Raw genomic sequence first — 8,869 nt, forward strand, 5'->3', positions numbered from 1 at the left:
CATCACCTGTTTGGTCGTGTTTTCCTGCAATTCTTTAAGGGATTTTTGTGTTTCCTCTTTAAGGTCTTCTACCTGTTTAGCTGTGTTCTTCTGTATTTCTTTAAGTGAGTTATTAAAGTCCTTCTTGATGTACTCTACCATCATCATGAGATATGCTTTTAAATCCGGGTCTAGCTTTTCGGGTGTTTTGGGGTGCCCAGGACTAAGTGGGGTGGGAGCGCTGCGTTCTGACGATGGTGAGTGGTCTTGATTTCTGTTAGTGGGATTTTTAGGTTTGCCTCTTGCGATCTGGTAATCTCTGGAGCTAGTTGTTATAGTTGTCTCTGGTTAGAGCTTGTTCCTCAGGTGGTTATGTTAGCCTCTATCAGCAGACCTGGGAGACTAGCTCTCTCCTTAGTTTCAGTGGTCAGAGTACTCTCTGTAGGCAAGCTCTCCTCTTGCAGGGAAGGTGCCCAGACATCTGGTGTTCGAACCTGCTTCCTGGCAGAAGTTCTGTTCCACTCACCAGAGGTCTTAAGATCCCATGGGGGATTCGGTGGGGGTCCTTGTGGGTGTCCAGAGACTCTGCGGGCTAGGAACCCCGGTGCTGGAGTGGACCAGAAGGGACTTGTGCCCCTAATTAGGCCGGGTTATCTGCTTCCCTAGTTAATGCAGTCTCAGGTCTGGCGTGATTGGATTGGAGCAGACACTGTGTTCCACTCACCAGAGGTCTTAAGATCCCGTGGGGGATCCTGTGGGGGTCCCCACTTCTTTTTCTTACTGATGTGCTCAGTAGTTTCTTTCATTGTTTTCTTTTGTTCATATAGATGATAGTTTTATATGAAACCCAGTTGGTTTTGTCATCCATTGATTAGTGTTGAGCTGTGTTCTGGAACATGCAGGTGCTCTTTTACTTAAGTTGCACCTATCTCCTATAAACAAGTGCAAATTGACAATGTTGTAAACCAAACAATGTTTTATATAGAATAATCCCACTATTTACCATTTTAATTTATATTGTTCTAATTAGCTGCTGCAAACCATGCTACAACAGTGTTGCTTTTTCACGACTTCTTGAAGAGAGATAGAGACCCACATTCATATACCTATTTAGGATGCTCTTAGATATTAATATTTCCAGTTATAACTCTCATAATATTCCTAACATCTAAATTATAGATATGTATGTATTGAAAAGGCAATATACACAATCTTTGGGAGTATGCATCCATTTCCCACAGATTATTGCACACCTGCTGATCCTTTCTGATGACTAATGCACTGCCCACTACACCATGCCCATTTACCTTGGCTATTGTAGGGCAGACAAAACTACAGAAACTACAACTTATCAGCATCACAAGAAAAAAATATAGCATATATTGATTGCCTAGAAAAGGGTCAAAGCAAAACAAGAAATACACGTGCATTTTTGCTGAATGAGTATCAGTTTTATACCACCTGATGTCAAAAATCTTCAGGTTAAAGCCATGTTAGATGAGGGACTGTATGTTTAGAGATGATAGTCTAAATCATATCAAAGTTTGCATTCCTATTCTACTCTCAAATGTCTAGTAGCTTCCTTTAAGGTTATGTACAGGCATTATCCAGAACATGACTTTAAAGGCTATTAAAGGAATCTTTCAGGGTGTTTTTCTATGCTGGGGGACAAGGGCGTATGACAAAAGTTTACTATTTTACTAAAAATATCTTTTGCATCATTTTATGCATATTTTATTCTAGATACATTGCTTTGTTTTTACTCTTTCATTTCCTTATGAGTTGTATCATAAGCTTGTTGTACTCTCATTCAAAGTAATGATCCCTAAGCTAATAATCTCAGTATCCACCATTACTTCCATTTCTTCCTTTCTTTTGGTTCTCATTCTTTTGAGGAGATGATAACCATCTTAATCATTTTTAGTCATTTTAGTTTTGCATATATACACAACCAATGAGTATCCCTATAGATTTTGCTTTGGCTACATAGTTTATGTTTCTATCTACTACTCATTAATATTCAATTTTAAACACTGTCCACTCTTTGTTATGTTTAATTATTCAATCTATAATATACTTTAAAGTACTTAAATTAAAAAAAAACACCTGTGATTTGGCTATTTTTTGTCATTAATTTCAAAAATGCAATTTTATTTAAAGAGATTTGATTGCTAGTTCATACAAATGCTGTTGATTTTCTTTATCTGTAGTCAACGTTTGAAATGTACACATCAATCAGAAGAGTAAAATTCGGACTGCAGTTTCTGTGGTGACCCGTTTGCCTCTCATTTACTTTGCTCCACAAGTCTAAGCCCTTACAGTTCCAACTCAAAGTGGAATTGGTGTTCTGCATCTTTGCTTTGGGTAATGAGGAAACTATCATCTCCAAGACCAAGCACTCCTCTTTGTCTCTCACCTCTCTTTTATACAGGTTAGAAGTTCTGAGTGTGTGGCTCCCATCCTGCAAACTTGAGGAAATTCATTACGTTCTTGTTAGCTGTGTAAGGGTTAAAAATACTTAAAGTTATTTTTTTCTTAGTATCCAATGTGAAGTTAGTTCAAAATTCTCTCTGGTGGAAATAAATTCATCTATTTGATTCCATATGGAACTTCATTTGATTCTGTATCACTTATTGAATAGTCCAGCCTCTGTACACTTATCACAATAATAAATCCCAAGTCCAGAATCCATGTTTTAGCATGCGAAACTATTTTTATTGTTCTTTACTTTCTCTCCTCAATGACATATTTTTCTTATTTCTGGTAATAAGTAGCAGAGTTAATCTTTGTTTATTCATTCTTCTTTGTATTCAATACAGAAATTGATGCTGTGTGTTGGAATTCTTTGAACTGATATGATAATTTGAGAGTTGACTTTTAAAGTATTTACCCTATCTACCCACAGACGTCTTTTATTCTTCCATATATATTTTTTTTTACTGTATTATAATTCAAGTTCTCCAATTTTAAAATTATATTATTTCTCTGTGTAAAGGTTCCTTAAAGCAGTCATTTGTAGAATTAAAGATCTATGTAATTTCTTACTCTATTGCAGAGATTATTTGAAAGCGTAAGTTTTCTAGTTCTGTGCTGTCCTTATACGATGGAGCTAAATTTGTAGCATAGTGAGTTCAGAGTCAAATCAGATAAATTTACTTACTACCTTCAATTGTTACCTATGAGTTATTTGCATTTTCTTCATACATGCTCATATTTTTTAAGACAGGAAATTTTACTTGTGAACAGTCCTAAGGCCATTACTGTTTTCTCCTTTTCCTACAGGTATAAGTCTTATGAACAGAAGTGGTATGAGCATGCTCAGCTCACTGCTGAAAGCCTGGAGCACTTGCCGTAGTCATCTTCCCTGTGTTTTCCAGCTATGACCTTTCAAGATGAAATAGCCTCTTTCTCCTCCAAGTGGTCTAATAATGTTGATCATGATTGAATTTTCTTTATATTAGTAATGTGGTCATAGAAATGACATGGATTTCTTTTTATTATTATAAATATTTTAGCATGATTTTTTTGTGTTACCTTCCTTACATATTGATGAACTAACTTTGTATAATAATGGTTTTAAATGATTTTGTTTATGGTTATGAGTGATACTGAAATTAGAATTTTCTGTGTGACCATGACTTTGGAGAAGATTCTCTTTTTTTTTTTTATCTTGATACATTTTTTTTCAGGGAAGTAGATATTAAGTACCTGATTTCTTCATTTACTTTATTACTTTTACTTGGTCTAAATAATTAGGTTAATATTTTATTTGAATGCCTATACTTTTAAATGTTCATGTGTGTTTCCCTGACTAAATTTCAGACTGTATAGGCTACACACATCCCTTCCACATCCCTACTGTGGCCCCAGCTCAAAGGAAGTATGTGAAAATAAAATTTGGATGCACTGAAGTAAAATTCTGTTCAGACATTCTGACTGGATTGAGACTGAATCTCAACTAGTTTTACATTGCATTTATCTGATAGTTAAATATGTTAAATGTGTTTTGAAGGCTTTATTAACCATTGATATTTCTTCTTTTGAGAACTTTCTATTCAGCGTCATAGCCCCTTAAAAAACAAAGTTAGGTGCTGGTTTTCTTGATGCTTAGCTTTTTGCGATCTTTATATAGTCCTCTGCCAGATGTCTAGTTGGCAAAATTTTCCCCCCATTTTTCAGGCTGCCTTCTCACAGTTTCCTTTATTATATGGAAGCTTTATGGTGGTATGTTATCCCATGTGTCAATTTCTGATCTTATTTCCTGTGCTACTGGAATTCTACTTAGAAAGTCTTTACCTGTGTTAGTAACTTGAGAGATACTCTGTACTTTTAACTTGAGAAATTTTGAGCTAACAGGTTTTAGGTTAATGTCCTTGACATGTGTCCACTTGAGTTTTTTACAGGGTCAAAGGTAAGAAAGTAATCTAATTTTTTATACAAGTTAAAATTCAAGTTTCTCCTGGCACCATTTGTTGTATATATATAATCTTAGTTAGGTTTTCCATTGCTGTGAAGAGACACAATGATGACCAAGGCAACTTTTATAAAGGACAGCATTTAATTGGGGCTGGCCTACCCTTCTAGAGGTTTCATCGATTATCATCATGGCAGGAAACATGGAAGTTTGCAGGCAGATGGGTTGCTGGAAAAGCTGAGTTCTCTATTGATCTAAAGGCATCCAGAAGAAGAGTGTCTTCCAGGCAACTAGAAGGAGGACCTCAAGGACCACCCCCACAGTGAGACATTTCCTCCAACAAGGGTACACCTCCTAATATTGGCACTCCCTGTGAGAAGCATATTCAAGTATATGCGAATCTCTATCAAATAACAGTATCTGTTGTTTGGAGTTATATCTGAGTCCTCTGTTCTTTTCCCTTTACTTATGCATTTATGTTTGTGCCAATACCATTCTGTTTTTATTACTACAGTCCTATAGTAAAATTTGAAATAAAGTATGGTCATAGCTTCCACAGTATTCTTTCTGCTAAGGATTGCTTTCACTGTTTCTGATCTTTAGTTTTCTTTTTTAGTTCTTTAGGTTTTTTTCTACTTTTAATTCTAGGTCCTGTTTTTTTCTTTTTCTTTTTCTTTTTCTTTTTCTTTTTTTTTTTTTCATTTTGTTTTGTGGAGGGTATCTAGGATTGGACCACATCTGTAAATTGATTTGATAGGTGAACTTTTCACAAGATTAATTATTTTAGTCTATGAGCCTTTCTATCTTCTAGCATCTGCCTCAATTTCTTGAAGTTTTTATTACAAAAGTCTTCCATTTCCTTGGCTAAGTTTGCTCCTAGGTATTTTATTTTCATATGGATGAGGCTGTTGTCAGAGTGATTGTTTCCCTGATTTATTTGTTATTGTTATTCCTGCATAGGAAAGCTCTGATTCTTATGTGATATTTTCATACCTGCAATATTAATCAGTTTAGAGGGTTTGATGGTGTCATTAGAGCTTCATATTTGCTTTCTTTTGCCCATTTGTATCTCTTTATTTCACCATCTTGTCTTGTGCTTTACCTGTGACTTCAACCATGATATTAAAAAAATAGTGTGAAACTTGCCTTGTTGCTGATTTTTGTGAAAAAAAAAAGTTTAAATTTTTTGTGTTACATATTCAACATTATGTTGGCTACAGGCTTGTTTTCTACAGCTTTTTATTACAGTGGGGTATTATCTTATCTCTCCAGCCAAAGCCTCTTCAGGAAGAGATGTTAGAGTTTGTCAAAGGCCTTTTATACATCTAATGAGATTTTTATGATTTCTTTATATGTAAATGACGGGAAACATTTATTGATTTGATTGTGTTGAATTATTCTGCATCTCTAGAATGAAACCACTTGGTCATTTTGAAGGATCTTTGTTACATTGTCTTGAATTCACTTTACCAGTATTTCATTGAGAATTTTTGTATCTATGTTCATGAGAGAGATGAGTCTGGAAATTTTTCTTTGTTACTGTGCTTTGACAAGAAATCTATATATTTTTGACAATGCAGTATTAAAATAACAGACTGTCATCATGTTTAAGTTAATCTGTGGTTTTATATCTAGTGGTATTTCTTTTCTGCATTGGGTCCCTCTATGTTTGGTGCTTGAGTTGGCTAGTAGTCATATGAGAAAAGGGAGCTTCAACTGATAATGTTTCCATGAGAACAAACTACAGGCAAGCCTGTAGGGAATTTTCTTAATTAGTGATTGATGTGAGAGAGCCCAGACTACTGTGAGTGTGGCCACTTCTAGGATGGTGGTCCAGATTATCATAACTGAGAAAGCCATGAAAGGCAGCCAGTAAGTAGTTCTTGTCTATGCCGTTTCATCAGCTCATGACTTCAGGTTCCTGTCCTGATTGATTTCCTGCCGCAAATTCATCAGTGAAGAACTGTGCTATAGAATTATAAGACAAATAAACCCATTCCATCCCAAAAATTTTCCATCGTGATGTATGGTCACTGCAATGGCCACCCTAACTATAAAAGTACATATCCTTTGGTGGATTGATTGTTTTTTTGAAGAGTATGAAGTGACCTTCCTTATCTCTTTTGATTAGTTTTGGTTTGAAGTCTACCATGTCCAACACGGGAATATCAATGCTTCTTGTTTCCTAGTTCTATTCGTTGGAAAGGACTTTGTCGATCCTTTGGCCATCAGGTGGATTCTATTGTGGATGATAGGTGTGTTTCTTGAAGGTGGCCAAATCATAGATCAAGGTTTTCTAAACCAGTCTTCTAGTCTGTGGGTCTTTATAGGGGAACTGAGACTGTTACAATTTAGAGTTCTTTTTGAAATCTATATTAAGTCCTGTCATATCGTTGGTATTTTGATTTTTTAGACTTTGCTCAGTTCTCATGGTGTTGTTTGTTCCATGACCTCTTGGATGCATTTCTCTTCAGTCTGAAGTATTCCTTCCCATTTCTTCCATGCAATTAGATTGTTAGTCATGTGTTCCTTTCATTTGTCCTTATCTTGGAAAGGTTTTATTTCCTTTTACATTTTAATAGATAATTGTATTTGGGACATAATAATCTGGTAGACAGTTGCAGTCTTTCAGAGCTTGGAATGCCTCTTTCTAAGCTCTTCTGGATTTTAAAGTTTCTTTTGAATAATCAGCTGTTATTCTGTTGGCTCTAGCTTTATAAGTGATTTGACTGTTTTCTCTTACAGCTTTCTATAACTGATCTTCAGGGAACCACTTACTTCTTAGTATTGGGAGGTATGTGGATTGCAAACATGTGGTCAGAGACACTTTACCTGCCAGTACCTATAGGCAAGGGACATGGTAGAAGTTTAGGGCCTTGATTCAAATATATTACTAGTTTATAATTTGACTAGTTAACTCTTATAAAAAGTCATATTCTATATTTGCTTAGTGAAGCCTTGTGTAATATGCATCCAGCTGATCAAATTAGTTAATTTTGTATTTCAGGAACAGTCCTTAATTACATCTCTTTCAAATTGCTTTTACAGTTATTAAATTTCTCCAAATCTCCTACTGTCAGATTTGTTTATTTTTTTCTAACTTAGAAAAAATAGTTTTTCTTTATGTATTCTGATGATGTTTTGAGAAATAGCTAAATTTATAATTGAACTTAGTAATGTATTTTTAATCTCAACAAATGCATCTGTTTTTTAAAGTGCATTTTGATTAAAGTTAATTTACCTACATTAGGCTTCTTTAGTGTTAAAAGGAGATAAATTTCCAGTTCTTTTACTCTCACCCATTACATTTTTGCAGTATTACTCTTAGTATAAAACACTTCAGTCTTTTGTCTTTTATATTTTATGTGGCAATGTGTCAGTTTATATACAACATAACATGGATTATATTTAAGCTTATATTAACCAGTTTTTGCCTTTTAAGAAATTTATCTGTCTCTTCTATGTTCCTTTAATCCTCTTTTTCTATTTATTTTTATTATTTTAAGAAAATTTTGGCCTGGACAGATTGCTCCAGGTGGACAGCATTTGCTGCCCTTGCAGAGAACCTAGACTTGGTTTTGCCTAGCAGCCACATTGAGTATGTCATAACAACCCGCAACTCCAGCTCTAGGGGATTCAATGTTTGCTTCGGGTGTCTGCAGACACTATACATACCCACTTTCAGAAACAAAGACACAATACATGTGAATAAAATAACAACATTTAAATTGTTGGGGTTTTTTTGTTTTGTTTTGTTATGATTTTGTTTTTTCTTATATTATTAGAAAAGGATTCTGTTTTTTTTTCTGTCTTTGTCACAAACACTGACAAAAATAACTTGAAGAGGAAATGTTACATTTCACATTACACTTCCAGGTCACACAGTCTATCACTGTGGGAAGTCAGGGCATGAACCATGGGAAAAATTGTTTACTGGATTGTTCATTCGCATTGGCTTTCTCAACTAGCTTTCTAATAGAGCACAGACCCATATACATAGGAATGGCACAGCCTACACTGGTCCAGGTCTTCCTATAGGAAATAGCAGTTAAGAAAATGTCTCAAACACATGCCTGTTGGCTAATCTGTTTGAGGCAATTTACCAATCGAGATTCTGTTGGATGTTTCTAGGCTGGGTTAAATTAACAACTAGAGCTAACTAGAAAAAATATTTCATTTTGTTTTGTTTTGTTTTACTAAACAACACTGTACATTTTTCTTCTAAAATCCACTCTATATTAATGTGTATGTAATATATATATTCATACACACATCTACCAATGTATTACTTTTCCATTCAGACATTATTCATTTAGATTTATCTAGACATTACCCTATTGGATTTACTAATCATGTTCTTTTTTTAAATTTTTAATATTTTTTATTACGTATTTTCCTCAATTACATTTCCAATGCTATCCCAAAAGTCCCCCATACCCCCCCCACTTCCCTACCCACCCATTCCCATTTTTTTTT

The sequence above is a fragment of the Mus caroli genome, chromosome 11, assembly GCF_900094665.2.
Source record: "Mus caroli chromosome 11, CAROLI_EIJ_v1.1, whole genome shotgun sequence".
NCBI lineage: Eukaryota > Metazoa > Chordata > Mammalia > Rodentia > Muridae > Mus > Mus caroli.